The sequence below is a fragment of the Salvelinus fontinalis genome, chromosome 24 (genome assembly GCF_029448725.1).
Source record: "Salvelinus fontinalis isolate EN_2023a chromosome 24, ASM2944872v1, whole genome shotgun sequence".
NCBI lineage: Eukaryota > Metazoa > Chordata > Actinopteri > Salmoniformes > Salmonidae > Salvelinus > Salvelinus fontinalis.
The window spans coordinates 17,480,391-17,500,694 of NC_074688.1; the positions used below are offsets into that span (position 1 = coordinate 17,480,391).

The 20,304-nt window shown below is 49.1% G+C and overlaps 1 protein-coding gene across 1 annotated transcript in view; it reads left to right on the forward strand.

Annotated features, from left to right (window-relative positions):
* The window catches only part of LOC129822073 (delta and Notch-like epidermal growth factor-related receptor), a 92,355-nt gene that overhangs the window by 41,941 nt on the left and 30,110 nt on the right, over window positions 1-20,304 (forward strand). The window lies entirely within an intron of this gene.

The following is a 20,304-nucleotide window of genomic DNA, read 5'->3' on the forward strand; positions in this document are numbered from 1 at the left end:
ATCCTCTCCCTCTCTCTTCCCTGTTTATCCTAACCTCTCCCTCTCCTTCCCTGTTTATCCTAACCTATCCCTCTCTCTTCCCTGTTTATACTAACCTCTCCCTCTCCTTCCATATTTATCCTAACCTCTCCCTCTCTCCCCTGTTTATCCTATAATCTCCATCTCTCTTCCCTGTTTATCCTAACCTCTCCCTCTCTCTTCCCTGTTTATCCTATCCTCTCCCTCTCTCTCCCCTGTTTATCTTAACCTCTCCCTCTCCCTCCCCTGTTTATCCTAACCTCTCCCTCTCCTTCCATATTTATCCTAACCTCTCCCTCTCTCTTCCCTGTTTATCCTAACCTCTCCCTCTCTCTCCCCTGTTTATCCTAACCTCTCCCTCTCTCTCCCCTGTTTATCCTAACCTCTCCCTCTCTCTTCCCTATTTATCCTAACCTCTCCCCCTCTCTCCCCTGTTTATCCTAACCTCTCCCTCTCTCTCCTGTTTATCCTATCCTCTCCCTCTCTCTTCCCTGTTTATCCTAACCCCTCCCTCCCTGTTTATCCTAACCTCTCCCTCTCTCTCTCCTGTTTATCCTATCCTCTCCCTCTCTCTTCCCTGTTTATCCTAACCCCTCCCTCCCTGTTTATCCTAACCTCTCCCTCTCTCTCTCCTGTTTATCCTAACCTCTCCCTCTCTCTCCCCTGTTTATCCTATCCTCTCCCTCTCTCTCCTGTTTATCCTATCCTCTCCCTCTCTCTTCCCTATTTATCCTATCCTCTCCCTCTCTCTTCCCTGTTTATCCTATCCTCTCCCTCTCCTTCCCTGTTTATCCTAACCTCTCCCTCTCTCTCCCCTGTTTATCCTAACCTCTCTCTCTCTCTCCCCTGTTTATCCTATCCTCCCCCCCTCCTTCCCTGTTTATACTAACCTCTCCCTCTCCTTCCCTGTTTATCCTAACCTCTCCCTCTCTCCCCTGTTTATCCTAACCTCTCCCTCTCTCTCCCCTGTTTATCCTATCCTCTCCCCCTCCTTCCCTGTTTATACTAACCTCTCCCTCTCTTCCCTGTTTATCCTATCCTCTCCCTCTCTCTTTCCTGTTTATCCTAACCTCTCCCTCTCTCTCCCCTGTTTATCCTAACCTCTCCCTCTCTCTCCCCTGTTTATCCTATCCTCTCCCTCCTTCCCTATTTATCCTAACCTCTCATTCTCTCTCCCCTGTTTATCCTAACCTCTCCCTCTCTCTCTCCTGTTTATCCTAACCTCTCCCTCTCTCTCCCCTGTTTATCCTAACCTCTCCCTCTCTCTCTCTTGTTTATCCTATCCTCCCCCCTTCCCTGTTTATCCTAACCTCTCCCTCTCTCTCTCCTGTTTATCCTAACCTCTCCCTCTCTCTCCCCTGTTTATCCGAACCTCTCCCCCTCTCTCCCCTGTTTATCCTATCCTCTCCCTCCTTCAATGTTTATCCTATCCTCTCCTTCTCTCTCCCCTGTTTATCCTAACCTCTCCCCCTCTCTCCCCTGTTTATCCTAACCTCTCCCTCTCTCTCCCCTGTTTATCCTATCCTCTCCCTCCTTCCCTGTTTATACTAACCTCTCCCTCTCTCTCCCTTGTATATCCTATCCTCTCCCTCTCCTTCCCTGTTTATCCTAACCTCTCCTTCTCTCTCCCCTGTTTATCCTAACCTCTCCCTCCCCTGTTTATCCTAACCTCTCCCTCCCCTGTATTTCCTAACCTCTCCTTCTCTCTCCTGTTTATCCTAACCTCTCCCTCTCTCTCTCCTGTTTATCCTAACCTCTCCCTCTCTCCTGTTTATCCTAACCTCTCCCTCCCTCCCCTGTTTATCCTAACCTCTCCTTCTCTCTCCCCTGTTTATCCTATCCTCTCCCTCTCCTTCCCTGTTTATCCTAACCTCTCCCTCCCTCCCCTGTTTATCCTAACCTCTCCCTCTCTCTCCCCTGTTTATCCTATCCTCTCCCTCTCCTTCCCTGTTTATCCTAACCTCCCCTTCTCTCCCATGTTTATCCTAACCTCTCCCTCCCCTGTTTATCCTAACCTCTCCTTCTCTCTCCCCTGTTTATCCTTACCTCTCCCTCTCTCTCTCCTGTTTATCCTAACCTCTCCCTCTCTCTCCTGTTTATCCTAACCTCTCCCTCTCCCTCCCCTGTTTATCCTAACCTCTCAATCTCTCTTCCCTGTTTATCCTAACCTCTCCTTCTCTCTCCCCTGTTTATCCTATCCTCTCCCTCCTTCCCTGTTTATACTAACCTCTCCCTCTCCTTCCCTGTTTATCCTAACCTCTCCCTCTCTCTCCCCTGTTTATCCTAACCTCTCCCTCTCTCCCCTGTTTATCCTATCCTCTCCCCCTCTCTTCCCTGTTTATCCTAACCTCTCCCTCTCTCCCCTGTTTATCCTATCCTCTCCCTCTCTCTTCCCTGTTTATCCTAACCTCTCCCTCTCCTTCCCTGTTTATCCTAACCTCTCCCCTGTTTATCCTAACCTCTCCCTCTTTCCCCTGTTTATCCTATCATCTCCCTCTCTCCCCTGTTTATCCTAACCTCTCCCTCTCCTTCCCTGTTTATCCTATCATCTCCCCCTCTCTCCCCTGTTTATCCTAACCTCTCCTTCTCTCTCCCCTGTTTATCCTATCCTCTCTCCCTCTCTCTTCCCTGTTTATCCTAACCTCTCCCTCCTTCCCTGTTTATACTAACCTCTCCCTCTCTCTCTTCCCTGTTTATCCTAACCTCTCCTTCTCCCTCCCCTGTTTATCCTATCCTCTCTCCCTCTCTCTCTTCCCTGTTTATCCTATCCTCTCCCTCTCCTTCCCTTTTTACCCTAACCTCTCCTTCTCTCTCCCCTGTTTATCCTAACCTCTCCCTCCTTCCCTGTTTATCCTAACCTCTCCCTCCTTCCCTGTTTATCCTATCCTCTCCCTCCTTCCCTGTTTATCCTAACCTCTCCCTCTCTCTCCCCTGTTTATCCTATCATCTCCCTCTCTCTTCCCTGTTTATCCTATCATCTCCCTCTCTCTTCCCTGTTTATCCTATCCTCTCCATCTCTCTCCTGTTTATCCTATCCTCTCCCTCTCATTCCCTGTTTATCCTAACCTCTCCCTCTCTCTTCCCTGTTTATCCTAACCTCTCCCTCTCTCTCCCCTGTTTATCCTATCCTCTCCCTCCTTCCCTGTTTATACTAACCTCTCCCTCTCCTTCCCTGTTTATCCTAACCTCTCCTTCTCTCTCCCCTGTTTATCCTAACCTCTCCCTCTCTCTCCCCTGTTTATCCTACCCTCTCCCTCCTTCCCTGTTTATACTAACCTCTCCCTCTCCTTCCCTGTTTATACTAACCTCTCCCTCTCTCTCCCCTGTTTATCCTATCCTCTCCCTCCTTCCCTGTTTATACTAACCTCTCCCTCTCTCTCCCCTGTTTATCCTATCCTCTCCCTCTCTTCCCTGTTTATCCTAACCTCTCCCTCCCCTGTTTATCCTAACCTCTCCCTCTCTCTCCCCTGTTTATCCTATCCTCTCCCTCCTTCCCTGTTTATCCTATCATCTCCCTCTCTCTCCCCTGTTTATCCTAACCTCTCCTTCTCTCTCCCCTGTTTATCCTATCCTCTCTCCCTCTCTCTCTTCCCTGTTTATCCTAACCTCTCCCTCCTTCCCTGTTTATACTAACCTCTCCCTCTCCTTCCCTGTTTATCCTAACCTCTCCTTCTCTCTCCCCTGTTTATCCTAACCTCTCCCTCTCTCTCCCCTGTTTATCTTATCCTCTCCCTCCTTCCCTGTTTATCCTAACCTCTCCCCCTCTCTCTCCTGTTTATCCTAACCTCTCCCTCTCTCTTCCCTGTTTATCCTAACCTCTCCCTCTCTCCCCCCTGTTTATCCTAACCTCTCCCTCTCTCCCCCCTGTTTATCCTATCCTCTCCCTCCTTCCCTGTTTATACTAACCTCTCCCTCTCCTTCCCTGTTTATCCTAACCTCTCCTTCTCTCTCCCCTGTTTATCCTAACCTCTCCCCCTCTCTCCCCTGTTTATCCTATCCTCTCCCTCCTTCCCTGTTTATACTAACCTCTCCCTCCCCTTCCCTGTTTATACTAACCTCTCCCTCTCTCTCCCCTGTTTATACTAACCTCTCCCTCTCTCTCCCCTGTTTATCCTATCCTCTCCCTCCTTCCCTGTTTATACTAACCTCTCCCTCTCTCTCCCCTGTTTATCCTATCCTCTCCCTCTCTTCCCTGTTTATCCTAACCTCTCCCTCCCCTGTTTATCCTAACCTCTCCCTCTCTCTCCCCTGTTTATCCTATCCTCTCCCTCTCTTCCCTGTTTATCCTAACCTCTCCCTCCCCTGTTTATCCTAACCTCTCCCTCTCTCTCCCCTGTTTATCCTATCCTCTCCCTCCTTCCCTGTTTATCCTAACCTCTCCCTCTCCTTCCCTGTTTATCCTATCATCTCCCTCTCTCTCCCCTGTTTATCCTAACCTCTCCTTCTCTCTCCCCTGTTTATCCTATCCTCTCTCCCTCTCTCTCTTTCCTGTTTATCCTAACCTCTCCCTCCCCTGTTTATCCTTACCTCTCCTTCTCTCTCCCTTGTTTATCCTAACCTCTCCTTCTCTCTCTTCCCTGTTTATCCTAACCTCTCCCTCCTTCCCTGTTTATCCTAACCTATCCCTCTCCTTCCCTGTTTATCCTAACCTCTCCTTCTCTCTCCCCTGTTTATCCTAACCTCTCCCTCTCTCTCCCCTGTTTATCCTATCCTCTCCCTCCTTCCCTGTTTATACTAACCTCTCCCTCTCTCTCCCCTGTTTATCCTATCCTCTCCCTCTCCTTCCCTGTTTATCCTAACCTCTCCTTCTCTCTCTTCCCTGTTTATCCTAACCTCTCCCTCCCCTGTTTATCCTAACCTCTCCCTCTCTCTCCCCTGTTTATCCTATCCTCTCCCTCCTTCCCTGTTTATCCTAACCTCTCCCTCTCCTTCCCTGTTTATCCTAACCTCTCCTCTCTCCCCTGTTTATCCTATCCTCTCCCTCCTTCCCTGTTTATACTAACCTCTCCCTCTCTCTCCCCTGTTTATCCTATCCTCTCCCTCTCCTTCCCTGTTTATCCTAACCTCTCCTTCTCTCTCTTCCGTTTTTATCCTAACCTCTCCCTCCCCTGTTTATCCTAACCTCTCCCTCTCTCTCCCCTGTTTATACTATCCTCTCCCTCCTTCCCTGTTTATCCTAACCTCTCCCTCTCCTTCCCTGTTTATCCTAACCTCTCCTCTCTCCCCTGTTTATCCTAACCTCTCCTTCTCTCTCCCCTGTTAATCCTATCCTCTCTCCCTCTCTCTCTTCCCTGTTTATCCTAACCTCTCCCTCCCCTGTTTATCCTAACCTCTCCCTCCCCTGTTTATCCTAACCTCTCCCTCTCTCCCCTGTTTATCCTTACCTCTCCTACTCTCTCCCCTGTTTATCCTAACCTCTCCCTCTCTCTCCCCTGTTTATCCTAACCTCTCCCCCTCTCTCCCCTGTTTATCCTAACCTCTCCCTCCTTCCCTGTTTATACTAACCTCTCCCTCTCCTTCCCTGTTTATACTAACCTCTCCCTATCTCTCCCCTGTTTATCCTAATCTCTCCCTCCCTCTTCCCTGTTTATCCTATCCTCCCCCTCCTTCCCTGTTTATACTAGCCTCTCCCTCTCCTTCCCTGTTTATCCTAACCTCTCCCTCCTTCCCTGTTTATACTAACCTCTCCCTATCTCTCCCCTGTTTATCCTAACCTCTCCCTCTCTCTCCCCTGTTTATCCTATCCTCTCCCTCTCTCTCCCCTGTTTATCCTATCCTCTCCCTCCTTCCCTGTTTATACTAACCTCTCCCTCTCCTTCCCTGTTTATCCTAACCTCTCCTTCTCTCTCCCCTGTTTATCCTAACCTCTCCCTCTCTCTCCCCTGTTTATCCTATCCTCTCCCTCTCCTTCCCTGTTTATACTAACCTCTCCCTCTCTCTCCCCTGTTTATCCTATCCTCTCCCTCCTTCCCTGTTTATACTAACCTCTCCCTCTCTCTCCCCTGTTTATCCTATCCTCTCCCTCTCTTCCCTGTTTATCCTAACCTCTCCCTCCCCTGTTTATCCTAACCTCTCCCTCTCTCTCCCCTGTTTATCCTATCCTCTCCCTCTCTCTCCCCTGTTTATCCTATCCTCTCCCTCCTTCCCTGTTTATCCTAACCTCTCCCTCTCCTTCCCTGTTTATCCTATCATCTCCCTCTCTCTCCCCTGTTTATCCTAACCTCTCCTTCTCTCTCCCCTGTTTATCCTATCCTCTCTCCCTCTCTCTCTTCCCTGTTTATCCTAACCTCTCCCTCCTTCCCTGTTTATCCTAACCTCTCCTTCTCTCTCCCCTGTTTATCCTAACCTCTCCCTCTCTCTCCCCTGTTTATCCTAACCTCTCCCTCCTTCCCTGTTTATACTAACCTCTCCCTATCTCTCCCCTGTTTATCCTAACCTCTCCCTCTCTCTCCCCTGTTTATCTTATCCTCTCCCTCCTTCCCTGTTTATACTAACCTCTCCCTCTCCTTCCCTGTTTATCCTAACCTCTCCCCCTCTCTCTCCTGTTTATCCTAACCTCTCCCTCTCTCTCCCCTGTTTATCCTAACCTCTCCCTCTCTCTCCCCTGTTTATCCTATCCTCTCCCTCCTTCCCTGTTTATACTAACCTCTCCCTCTCCTTCCCTGTTTATCCTAACCTCTCCTTCTCTCTCCCCTGTTTATCCTAACCTCTCCCTCTCTCTCCCCTGTTTATCCTATCCTCTCCCTCCTTCCCTGTTTATACTAACCTCTCCCTCTCCTTCCCTGTTTATCCTATCCTCTCCCTCTCTTCCCTGTTTATCCTAACCTCTCCCTCCCCTGTTTATCCTAACCTCTCCCTCTCTCTCCCCTGTTTATCCTATCCTCTCCCTCTCTTCCCTGTTTATCCTAACCTCTCCCTCCCCTGTTTATCCTAACCTCTCCCTCTCTCTCCCCTGTTTATCCTACCCTCTCCCTCCTTCCCTGTTTATCCTAACCTCTCCCTCTCCTTCCCTGTTTATCCTATCATCTCCCTCTCTCTCCCCTGTTTATCCTAACCTCTCCTTCTCTCTCCCCTGTTTATCCTATCCTCTCTCCCTCTCTCTCTTTCCTGTTTATCCTAACCTCTCCCTCCCCTGTTTATCCTTACCTCTCCTTCTCTCTCCCTTGTTTATCCTAACCTCTCCTTCTCTCTCTTCCCTGTTTATCCTAACCTCTCCCTCCTTCCCTGTTTATCCTAACCTATCCCTCTCCTTCCCTGTTTATCCTAACCTCTCCTTCTCTCTCCCCTGTTTATCCTAACCTCTCCCTCTCTCTCCCCTGTTTATCCTATCCTCTCCCTCCTTCCCTGTTTATACTAACCTCTCCCTCTCTCTCCCCTGTTTATACTAACCTCTCCCTCTCTCTCCCCTGTTTATCCTATCCTCTCCCTCTCCTTCCCTGTTTATCCTAACCTCTCCTTCTCTCTCTTCCGTGTTTATCCTAACCTCTCCCTCCCCTGTTTATCCTAACCTCTCCCTCTCTCTCCCCTGTTTATACTATCCTCTCCCTCCTTCCCTGTTTATCCTAACCTCTCCCTCTCCTTCCCTGTTTATCCTAACCTCTCCTCTCTCCCCTGTTTATCCTAACCTCTCCTTCTCTCTCCCCTGTTAATCCTATCCTCTCTCCCTCTCTCTCTTTCCTGTTTATCCTAACCTCTCCCTCCCCTGTTTATCCTAACCTCTCCCTCCCCTGTTTATCCTAACCTCTCCCTCTCTCCCCTGTTTATCCTAACCTCTCCTTCTCTCTCCCTGTTTATCCTAACCTCTCCTACTCTCTCCCCTGTTTATCCTAACCTCTCCCTCTCTCTCCCCTGTTTATCCTAACCTCTCCCCCTCTCTCCCCTGTTTATCCTAACCTCTCCCTCCTTCCCTGTTTATACTAACCTCTCCCTCTCCTTCCCTGTTTATACTAACCTCTCCCTATCTCTCCCCTGTTTATCCTAATCTCTCCCTCCCTCTTCCCTGTTTATCCTATCCTCCCCCTCCTTCCCTGTTTATACTAGCCTCTCCCTCTCCTTCCCTGTTTATCCTAACCTCTCCCTCCTTCCCTGTTTATACTAACCTCTCCCTATCTCTCCCCTGTTTATCCTAACCTCTCCCTCTCTCTCCCCTGTTTATCCTATCCTCTCCCTCTCTCTCCCCTGTTTATCCTATCCTCTCCCTCCTTCCCTGTTTATACTAACCTCTCCCTCTCCTTCCCTGTTTATCCTAACCTCTCCTTCTCTCTCCCCTGTTTATCCTAACCTCTCCCTCTCTCTCCCCTGTTTATCCTATCCTCTCCCTCTCCTTCCCTGTTTATCCTAACCTCTCCTTCTCTTCCCCCTGTTTATCCTAACCTCTTCCTCTCTCTTCCCTGTTTATCCTAACCTCTCCCTCCCCTGTTTATACTAACCTCTCCCTCTCTCTCCCCTGTTTATCATATCCTCTCCCTCCTTCCCTGTTTATCCTATCCTCTCTCTCTCTCCCCTGTTTATCCTAACCTCTCCCTCTCTCTCCTGTTTATCCTAACCTCTCCCTCCCTCTTCCCTGTTTATCCTAACCTCCCTCCCCTGTTTATACTATCCTCTCCCTCCTTCCCTGTTTATCCTAACCTCTCCCCCCTTCCCTGTTTATCCTATCCTCTCCCTCTCTCCCCTGTTTATCCTAACCTCTCCCTCCTTCCCTGTTTATCCTAACCTCTCCCTCTCCCTCCCCTGTTTATCCTAACCTCTCCCTCCCCTGTTTATCCTAACCTCTCCCTCTCTCTCCCCTGTTTATCCTATCCTCTCCCTCCTTCCCTGTTTATCCTATCCTCTCCCTCTCTCCCCTGTTTATCCTAACCTCTCCCTCTCTCTCCCCTGTTTATCCTAACCTCTCCCTCTCTCTCCCCTGTTTATCCTAACCTCTCCCTCTCCCTCCCCTGTTTATCCTAACCTCTCCCTCCCCTGTTTATCCTAACCTCTCCCTCCCCTGTTTATCCTAACCTCTCCCTCTCCCTCCCCTGTTTATCCTAACCTCTCCCTCCCCTGTTTATCCTAACCTCTCCCTCTCTCTCCCCTGTTTATCCTAACCTCTCCCTCTCTCTCCCCTGTTTATCCTAACCTCTCCCTCTCCCTCCCCTGTTTATCCTAACCTCTCCCTCCCCTGTTTATCCTAACCTCCCTCCCCTGTTTATACTATCCTCTCCCTCCTTCCCTGTTTATCCTAACCTCTCCCCCCTTCCCTGTTTATCCTATCCTCTCCCTCTCTCCCCTGTTTATCCTAACCTCTCCCTCCTTCCCTGTTTATCCTAACCTCTCCCTCTCCCTCCCCTGTTTATCCTAACCTCTCCCTCCCCTGTTTATCCTAACCTCTCCCTCTCTCTCCCCTGTTTATCCTATCCTCTCCCTCCTTCCCTGTTTATCCTATCCTCTCCCTCTCTCCCCTGTTTATCCTAACCTCTCCCTCTCTCTCCCCTGTTTATCCTAACCTCTCCCTCTCCCTCCCCTGTTTATCCTAACCTCTCCCTCCCCTGTTTATCCTAACCTCTCCCTCCCCTGTTTATCCTAACCTCTCCCTCTCCCTCCCCTGTTTATCCTAACCTCTCCCTCTCCCTCCCCTGTTTATCCTAACCTCTCCCTCTCTCTCCCCTGTTTATCCTATCCTCTCCCTCCTTCCCTGTTTATCCTAACCTCTCCCTCTCCTTCCCTGTTTATCCTATCATCTCCCTCTCTCTCCCCTGTTTATCCTAACCTCTCCTTCTCTCTCCCCTGTTTATCCTATCCTCTCTCCCTCTCTCTCTTCCTGTTTATCCTAACCTCTCCCTCCCCTGTTTATCCTTACCTCTCCTTCTCTCTCCCCTGTTTATCCTAACCTCTCCTTCTCTCTCTTCCCTGTTTATCCTAACCTCTCCCTCCTTCCCTGTTTATCCTAACCTCTCCCTCTCCTTCCCTGTTTATCCTAACCTCTCCTTCTCTCTCCCCTGTTTATCCTAACCTCTCCCTCTCTCTCCCCTGTTTATCCTATCCTCTCCCTCCTTCCCTGTTTATACTAACCTCTCCCTCTCTCTCCCCTGTTTATCCTATCCTCTCCCTCTCCTTCCCTGTTTATCCTAACCTCTCCTTCTCTCTCTTCCCTGTTTATCCTAACCTCTCCCTCCCCTGTTTATCCTAACCTCTCCCTCTTTCTCCCCTGTTTATCCTATCCTCTCCCTCCTTCCCTGTTTATCCTAACCTCTCCCTCTCCTTCCCTGTTTATCCTAACCTCTCCTCTCTCCCCTGTTTATCCTATCCTCTCCCTCCTTCCCTGTTTATACTAACCTCTCCCTCTCTCTCCCCTGTTTATCCTATCCTCTCCCTCTCCTTCCCTGTTTATCCTAACCTCTCCTTCTCTCTCTTCCCTGTTTATCCTAACCTCTCCCTCCCCTGTTTATCCTAACCTCTCCCTCTCTCTCCCCTGTTTATACTAATCCCTCCCTCCTTCCCTGTTTATCCTAACCTCTCCCTCTCCTTCCCTGTTTATCCTAACCTCTCCTCTCTCCCCTGTTTATCCTAACCTCTCTCTCCCCTGTTTATCCTAACCTCTCCCTCTCTCCCCCTTGTTTATCCTATCCTCTCCCTCTCTCTCCCCTGTTTATCCTATCCTCCCCCTCTCTCTTCCCTGTTTATCCTAACCTCTCCCTCTCTCTCCCCTGTTTATCCTATCCTCTCCCTCCTTCCCTGTTTATACTAACCTCTCCCTCTCCTTCCCTGTTTATCCTAACCTCTCCTTCTCTCTCCCCTGTTTATCCTAACCTCTCCCTCTCTCTCCCCTGTTTATCCTATCCTCTCCCTCTCCTTCCCTGTTTATCCTAACCTCTCCTTCTCTTCCCCCTGTTTATCCTAACCTCTTCCTCTCTTTTCCCTGTTTATCCTAACCTCTCCCTCTCTCTCCTGTTTATCCTAACCTCTCCCTCCCTCTTCCCTGTTTATCCTAACCTCCCTCCCCTGTTTATACTATCCTCTCCCCCCTTCCCTGTTTATCCTAACCTCTCCCCCCTTCCCTGTTTATCCTAACCTCTCCCTCTCCCTCCCCTGTTTATCCTAACCTCTCCCTCCCCTGTTTATCCTAACCTCTCCCTCTCTCTCCCCTGTTTATCCTATCCTCTCCCTCCTTCCCTGTTTATCCTATCCTCTCCCTCTCTCCCCTGTTTATCCTAACCTCTCCCTCTCTCTCCCCTGTTTATCCTAACCTCTCCCTCTCTCTCCCCTGTTTATCCTAACCTCTCCCTCTCCCTCCCCTGTTTATCCTAACCTCTCCCTCTCCCTCCCCTGTTTATCCTAACCTCTCCCTCCCCTGTTTATCCTAACCTCTCCCTCCCCTGTTTATCCTAACCTCTCCCTCTCCCTCCCCTGTTTATCCTAACCTCTCCCTCTCCCTCCCCTGTTTATCCTAACCTCTCCCTCTCCCTCCCCTGTTTATCCTAACCTCTCCCTCTCTCTCCCCTGTTTATCCTATCCTCTCCCTCCTTCCCTGTTTATCCTAACCTCTCCCTCTCCTTCCCTGTTTATCCTATCATCTCCCTCTCTCTCCCCTGTTTATCCTAACCTCTCCTTCTCTCTCCCCTGTTTATCCTATCCTCTCTCCCTCTCTCTCTTTCCTGTTTATCCTAACCTCTCCCTCCCCTGTTTATCCTTACCTCTCCTTCTCTCTCCCCTGTTTATCCTAACCTCTCCCTCTCCTTCCCTGTTTATCCTAACCTCTCCCTCTCCTTCCCTGTTTATCCTAACCTCTCCTCTCTCCCCTGTTTATCCTATCCTCTCCCTCCTTCCCTGTTTATACTAACCTCTCCCTCTCTCTCCCCTGTTTATCCTATCCTCTCCCTCTCCTTCCCTGTTTATCCTAACCTCTCCTTCTCTCTCTTCCGTGTTTATCCTAACCTCTCCCTCCCCTGTTTATCCTAACCTCTCCCTCTCTCTCCCCTGTTTATCCTATCCTCTCCCTCCTTCCCTGTTTATACTAACCTCTCCCTCTCTCTCCCCTGTTTATCCTATCCTCTCCCTCTCCTTCCCTGTTTATCCTAACCTCTCCTTCTCTCTCTTCCCTGTTTATCCTAACCTCTCCCTCCCCTGTTTATCCTAACCTCTCCCTCTCTCTCCCCTGTTTATCCTATCCTCTCCCTCCTTCCCTGTTTATCCTAACCTCTCCCTCTCCTTCCCTGTTTATCCTAACCTCTCCTCTCTCCCCTGTTTATCCTATCCTCTCCCTCCTTCCCTGTTTATACTAACCTCTCCCTCTCTCTCCCCTGTTTATCCTATCCTCTCCCTCTCCTTCCCTGTTTATCCTAACCTCTCCTTCTCTCTCTTCCGTGTTTATCCTAACCTCTCCCTCCCCTGTTTATCCTAACCTCTCCCTCTCTCTCCCCTGTTTATACTAATCCCTCCCTCCTTCCCTGTTTATCCTAACCTCTCCCTCTCCTTCCCTGTTTATCCTAACCTCTCCTCTCTCCCCTGTTTATCCTAACCTCTCCTTCTCTCTCCCCTGTTAATCCTATCCTCTCTCCCTCTCTCTCTTTCCTGTTTATCCTAACCTCTCCCTCCCCTGTTTATCCTAACCTCTCCCTCCCCTGTTTATCCTAACCTCTCCCTCTCTCCCCTGTTTATCCTAACCTCTCCTTCTCTCTCCCTGTTTATCCTAACCTCTCCTTATCTCTCCCCTGTTTATCCTAACCTCTCCCCCTCTCTCCCCTGTTTATCCTAACCTCTCCCCCTCTCTCCCCTGTTTATCCTAACCTCTCCCTCCTTCCCTGTTTATACTAACCTCTCCCTCTCCTTCCCTGTTTATACTAACCTCTCCCTATCTCTCCCCTGTTTATCCTAATCTCTCCCTCCCTCTTCCCTGTTTATCATATCCTCCCCCTCCTTCCCTGTTTATACTAGCCTCTCCCTCTCCTTCCCTGTTTATCCTAACCTCTCCCTCCTTCCCTGTTTATACTAACCTCTCCCTATCTCTCCCCTGTTTATCCTAACCTCTCCCCCTCTCTCCCCTGTTTATCCTATCCTCCCCCTCTCTCTTCCCTGTTTATCCTAACCTCTCCCTCTCTCTCCCCTGTTTATCCTATCCTCTCCCTCCTTCCCTGTTTATACTAACCTCTCCCTCTCCTTCCCTGTTTATCCTAACCTCTCCTTCTCTCTCCCCTGTTTATCCTAACCTCTCCCTCTCTCTCCCCTGTTTATCCTATCCTCTCCCTCTCCTTCCCTGTTTATCCTAACCTCTCCTTCTCTTCCCCCTGTTTATCCTAACCTCTTCTTCTCTCTTCCCTGTTTATCCTAACCTCTCCCTCTCTCTCCTGTTTATCCTAACCTCTCCCTCCCTCTTCCCTGTTTATCCTAACCTCCCTCCCCTGTTTATACTATCCTCTCCCTCCTTCCCTGTTTATCCTAACCTCTCCCCCCTTCCCTGTTTATCCTATCCTCTCCCTCTCTCCCCTGTTTATCCTAACCTCTCCCTCCTTCCCTGTTTATCCTAACCTCTCCCTCTCCCTCCCCTGTTTATCCTAACCTCTCCCTCCCCTGTTTATCCTAACCTCTCCCTCTCTCTCCCCTGTTTATCCTATCCTCTCCCTCCTTCCCTGTTTATCCTATCCTCTCCCTCTCTCCCCTGTTTATCCTAACCTCTCCCTCTCTCTCCCCTGTTTATCCTAACCTCTCCCTCTCTCTCCCCTGTTTATCCTAACCTCTCCCTCTCCCTCCCCTGTTTATCCTAACCTCTCCCTCTCCCTCCCCTGTTTATCCTAACGTCTCCCTCCCCTGTTTATCCTAACCTCTCCCTCCCCTGTTTATCCTAACCTCTCCCTCTCCCTCCCCTGTTTATCCTAACCTCTCCCTCTCCCTCCCCTGTTTATCCTAACCTCTCCCTCTCCCTCCCCTGTTTATCCTAACCTCTCCCTCTCTCTCCCCTGTTTATCCTATCCTCTCCCTCCTTCCCTGTTTATCCTAACCTCTCCCTCTCCTTCCCTGTTTATCCTATCATCTCCCTCTCTCTCCCCTGTTTATCCTAACCTCTCCTTCTCTCTCCCCTGTTTATCCTATCCTCTCTCCCTCTCTCTCTTTCCTGTTTATCCTAACCTCTCCCTCCCCTGTTTATCCTTACCTCTCCTTCTCTCTCCCCTGTTTATCCTAACCTCTCCTTCTCTCTCTTCCCTGTTTATCCTAACCTCTCCCTCCTTCCCTGTTTATCCTAACCTCTCCCTCTCCTTCCCTGTTTATCCTAACCTCTCCTTCTCTCTCCCCTGTTTATCCTAACCTCTCCCTCTCTCTCCCCTGTTTATCCTATCCTCTCCCTCCTTCCCTGTTTATACTAACCTCTCCCTCTCTCTCCCCTGTTTATCCTATCCTCTCCCTCTCCTTCCCTGTTTATCATAACCTCTCCTTCTCTCTCTTCCCTGTTTATCCTAACCTCTCCCTCCCCTGTTTATCCTAACCTCTCCCTCTCTCTCCCCTGTTTATCCTATCCTCTCCCTCCTTCCCTGTTTATCCTAACCTCTCCCTCTCCTTCCCTGTTTATCCTAACCTCTCCTCTCTCCCCTGTTTATCCTATCCTCTCCCTCCTTCCCTGTTTATACTAACCTCTCCCTCTCTCTCCCCTGTTTATCCTATCCTCTCCCTCTCCTTCCCTGTTTATCCTAACCTCTCCTTCTCTCTCTTCCGTGTTTATCCTAACCTCTCCCTCCCCTGTTTATCCTAACCTCTCCCTCTCTCTCCCCTGTTTATACTATCCTCTCCCTCCTTCCCTGTTTATCCTAACCTCTCCCTCTCCTTCCCTGTTTATCCTAACCTCTCCCCTCTCCCCTGTTTATCCTAACCTCTCCTTCTCTCTCCCCTGTTAATCCTATCCTCTCTCCCTCTCTCTCTTTCCTGTTTATCCTAACCTCTCCCTCCCCTGTTTATCCTAACCTCTCCCTCTCTCCCCTGTTTATCCTAACCTCTCCTTCTCTCTCCCTGTTTATCCTAACCTCTCCCTCTCTCTCCCCTGTTTATCCTAACCTCTCCCCCTCTCTCCCCTGTTTATCCTAACCTCTCCCTCCTTCCCTGTTTATACTAACCTCTCCCTCTCCTTCCCTGTTTATACTAACCTCTCCCTCCCTGTTTATCCTAATCTCTCCCTCCCTCTTCCCTGTTTATCCTATCCTCCCCCTCCTTCCCTGTTTATACTAGCCTCTCCCTCTCCTTCCCTGTTTATCCTAACCTCTCCCTCCTTCCCTGTTTATACTAACCTCTCCCTATCTCTCCCCTGTTTATCCTAACCTCTCCCTCTCTCTCCCCTGTTTATCCTATCCTCTCCCTCTCTCTCCCCTGTTTATCCTATCCTCCCCCTCTCTCTTCCCTGTTTATCCTAACCTCTCCCTCTCTCTCCCCTGTTTATCCTATCCTCTCCCTCCTTCCCTGTTTATACTAACCTCTCCCTCTCCTTCCCTGTTTATCCTAACCTCTCCTTCTCTCTCCCCTGTTTATCCTAACCTCTCCCTCTCTCTCCCCTGTTTATCCTATCCTCTCCCTCTCCTTCCCTGTTTATCCTAACCTCTCCTTCTCTTCCCCCTGTTTATCCTAACCTCTTCCTCTCTCTTCCCTGTTTATCCTAACCTCTCCCTCCCCTGTTTATACTAACCTCTCCCTCTCTCTCCCCTGTTTATCATATCCTCTCCCTCCTTCCCTGTTTATCCTATCCTCTCTCTCTCTCCCCTGTTTATCCTAACCTCTCCCTCTCTCTCCTGTTTATCCTAACCTCTCCCTCCCTCTTCCCTGTTTATCCTAACCTCCCTCCCCTGTTTATACTATCCTCTCCCTCCTTCCCTGTTTATCCTAACCTCTCCCCCCTTCCCTGTTTATCCTAACCTCTCCCTCCCCTGTTTATCCTAACCTCTCCCTCTCTCTCCCCTGTTTATCCTATCCTCTCCCTCCTTCCCTGTTTATCCTATCCTCTCCCTCTCTCCCCTGTTTATCCTAACCTCTCCCTCTCTCTCCCCTGTTTATCCTAACCTCTCCCTCTCTCTCCCCTGTTTATCCTAACCTCTCCCTCTCCCTCCCCTGTTTATCCTAACCTCTCCCTCTCCCTCCCCTGTTTATCCTAACCTCTCCCTCCCCTGTTTATCCTAACCTCTCCCTCCCCTGTTTATCCTAACCTCTCCCTCTCCCTCCCCTGTTTATCCTAACCTCTCCCTCTCCCTCCCCTGTTTATCCTAACCTCTCCCTCTCCCTCCCCTGTTTATCCTAACCTCTCCCTCTCTCTTCCCTGTTTATCCTATCCTCTCCCTCCTTCCCTGTTTATCCTATCATCTCCCTCTCTCTCCCCTGTTTATCCTAACCTCTCCTTCTCTCTCCCCTGTTTATCCTATCCTCTCTCCCTCTTTCCTGTTTATCCTAACCTCTCCCTCCCCTGTTTATCCTTACCTCTCCTTCTCTCTCCCCTGTTTATCCTAACCTCTCCCTCCTTCCCTGTTTATCCTTACCTCTCCTTCTCTCTCTTCCCTGTTTATCCTAACCTCTCCCTCCTTCCCTGTTTATCCTAACCTCTCCCTCTCCTTCCCTGTTTATCCTAACCTCTCCTTCTCTCTCCCCTGTTTATCCTAACCTCTCCCTCTCTCTCCCCTGTTTATCCTATCCTCTCCCTCCTTCCCTGTTTATACTAACCTCTCCCTCTCTCTCCCCTGTTTATCCTATCCTCTCCCTCTCCTTCCCTGTTTATCCTAACCTCTCCTTCTCTCTCTTCCCTGTTTATCCTAACCTCTCCCTCCCCTGTTTATCCTAACCTCTCCCTCTCTCTCCCCTGTTTATCCTATCCTCTCCCTCCTTCCCTGTTTATCCTAACCTCTCCCTCTCCTTCCCTGTTTATCCTAACCTCTCCTCTCTCCCCTGTTTATCCTATCCTCTCCCTCCTTCCCTGTTTATACTAACCTCTCCCTCTCTCTCCCCTGTTTATCCTATCCTCTCCCTCTCCTTCCCTGTTTATCCTAACCTCTCCTTCTCTCTCTTCCGTGTTTATCCTAACCTCTCCCTCCCCTGTTTATCCTAACCTCTCCCTCTCTCTCCCCTGTTTATACTATCCTCTCCCTCCTTCCCTGTTTATCCTAACCTCTCCCTCTCCTTCCCTGTTTATCCTAACCTCTCCTCTCTCCCCTGTTTATCCTAACCTCTCCCTCTCTCTCCCCTGTTTATCCTATCCTCTCCCTCTCCTTCCCTGTTTATCCTAACCTCTCCTTCTCTCTCTTCCGTGTTTATCCTAACCTCTCCCTCCCCTGTTTATCCTAACCTCTCCCTCTCTCTCCCCTGTTTATACTATCCTCTCCCTCCTTTCCTGTTTATCCTAACCTCTCCCTCTCCCTCCCCTGTTTATCCTAACCTCTCCCTCCCCTGTTTATCCTAACCTCTCCCTCTCTCCCCTGTTTATCCTAACCTCTCCCTCTCTCTCCCTGTTTATCCTAACCTCTCCCTCTCTCTCCCCTGTTTATCCTAACCTCTCCCCCTCTCTCCCCTGTTTATCCTAACCTCTCCCTCCTTCCCTGTTTATACTAACCTCTCCCTCTCCTTCCCTGTTTATACTAACCTCTCCCTATCTCTCCCCTGTTTATCCTAATCTCTCCCTCCCTCTTCCCTGTTTATCCTATCCTCCCCCTCCTTCCCTGTTTATACTAGCCTCTCCCTCTCCTTCCCTGTTTATCCTAACCTCTCCCTCCTTCCCTGTTTATACTAACCTCTCCCTATCTCTCCCCTGTTTATCCTAACCTCTCCCTCTCTCTCCCCTGTTTATCCTATCCTCTCCCTCTCTCTCCCCTGTTTATCCTATCCTCCCCCTCTCTCTTCCCTGTTTATCCTAACCTCTCCCTCTCTCTCCCCTGTTTATCCTATCCTCTCCCTCCTTCCCTGTTTATACTAACCTCTCCCTCTCCTTCCTTGTTTATCCTAACCTCTCCTTCTCTCTCCCCTGTTTATCCTAACCTCTCCCTCTCTCTCCCCTGTTTATCCTATCCTCTCCCTCTCCTTCCCTGTTTATCCTAACCTCTCCTTCTCTTCCCCCTGTTTATCCTAACCTCTTCCTCTCTCTTCCCTGTTTATACTAACCTCTCCCTCTCTCTCCCCTGTTTATCATATCCTCTCCCTCCTTCCCTGTTTATCCTATCCTCTCTCTCTCTCCCCTGTTTATCCTAACCTCTCCCTCTCTCTTCTGTTTATCCTAACCTCTCCCTCCCTCTTCCCTGTTTATCCTAACCTCCCTCCCCTGTTTATACTATCCTCTCCCTCCTTCCCTGTTTATCCTAACCTCTCCCCCCTTCCCTGTTTATCCTATCCTCTCCCTCTCTCCCCTGTTTATCCTAACCTCTCCCTCCTTCCCTGTTTATCCTAACCTCTCCCTCTCCCTCCCCTGTTTATCCTAACCTCTCCCTCCCCTGTTTATCCTAACCTCTCCCTCTCTCTCCCCTGTTTATCCTATCCTCTCCCTCCTTCCCTGTTTATCCTATCCTCTCCCTCTCTCCCCTGTTTATCCTAACCTCTCCCTCTCTCTCCCCTGTTTATCCTAACCTCTCCCTCTCTCTCCCCTGTTTATCCTAACCTCTCCCTCTCTCTCCCCTGTTTATCCTAACCTCTCCCTCTCCCTCCCCTGTTTATCCTAACCTCTCCCTCTCCCTCCCCTGTTTATCCTAACCTCTCCCTCTCCCTCCCCTGTTTATCCTAACCTCTCCCTCCCCTGTTTATCCTAACCTCTCCCTCCCCTGTTTATCCTAACCTCTCCCTCTCCCTCCCCTGTTTATCCTAACCTCTCCCTCTCCCTCCCCTGTTTATCCTAACCTCTCCCTCTCTCTCCTGTTTATCCTATCCTCTCTCCCTCCCAAGTGAACTGTAGTTCTGCATAAAACCACACTGGAGACTGCACTACATCTGTCTTCCCTTGAGATCATTGTCTTATGATTATCGTCCTTTGTCATTTACATGGAACTTGCAGTCTTTTATTATTCTGTCAGCAACCCCGATGGTAGCAAATTACCTCCATTGTGTTGCCCAAGTATAGTGCCTGACTGCAATGTGTTCTGATTTAAGCAAGCATCATAAATGTCCTTTATTGGTCATCCAAAGTGGTCAATGTATAGTGTCTCATTATAAATGACAGGAGAGTGGAAACATAAGAGGTCTTTATCAGCATAACAGTCTCCGCTCTTGGCTGTAGGCAAATATCGTTTTTGTGTTGTGTTTGTGTGCTAATTACTGATAGTGCCTGCATGCATGCAAGCTCACACACACACAATTCTACACAACCCACTCTTGTATATGCAGCCTGCCTTTGAAGCATCTCTTTGAGTAGCCTATTCATTTTCAGTTCTTCCTGTGCCATCCAAATTTGTGCATAGCCTAGTCAGTCAAGTTAACATGACTAGCTAGCTAAACAATGAAAATATATAGCTCTGGTAAAAAAAATATATAGCTCTGGTAAAAAAAATATATAGCTCTGGTAAAAAAAATATATAGCTCTGGTAATATTGGGCATAACTTTTACATGATTTTGGCTACAGGCACATGGCCTTCAGCAATGTTAATGCGCAAGCATTGACACTAGCTGTGTTTCGTGTTGTGTCCTGTGCTTAAAAGGGTCCGTTACGGAAACACATGCTCTTAAAAGGTTCCGTGCGGTGAAGAAATGGAGACGCGCTTAACGGTGTAAATAAAATGTACGTCGATAAACATGTAGCGCATAAATGCATGATTAACTCGCTAACGTTGACTGCCCTAATTTACAGACAGCTTAAATGCTTTAAACCAGTCGTCCAATTTTTTTTCTTTATTACGAATTCATTTTAGCGATCAATTTCTGACCATCTTTATCAGACAGAAAGATGTTGGAGTCATCAGCAAACAATATAACATGTACACAATCAAAATTGTCATTAACATCAATTTAAAATAAAAGCTATGGGCCAAGGATCAAACCTTGAGGAATCTCATCAGGGCATGTTCTTGAACTTCAAAACTGTGCTGTTCCACAAAACAGTTTCCTATTAACGAAGTAACTCCTAAACCAGTCGAGGTCTCTATTTCGAAGGCCATAAGTTTGTAATTTATGCAACAACAAAAAATGGTGCTCAATGCTATCAAAAGCTTTTGAAAGGTCAATACTTACTTACCTACCTGTGTGTTTATTTATCTGTGAGTGACTCCGCCAGTGGGAGGAGTCTGGGAGTGTAGCTGGTCTTGTGTTAAGTTGGAGTGCATCTGCTTTGCTGACACTGTCTGTCTGTGCAGAGAGACTCTCTCTTCCAGTAATTG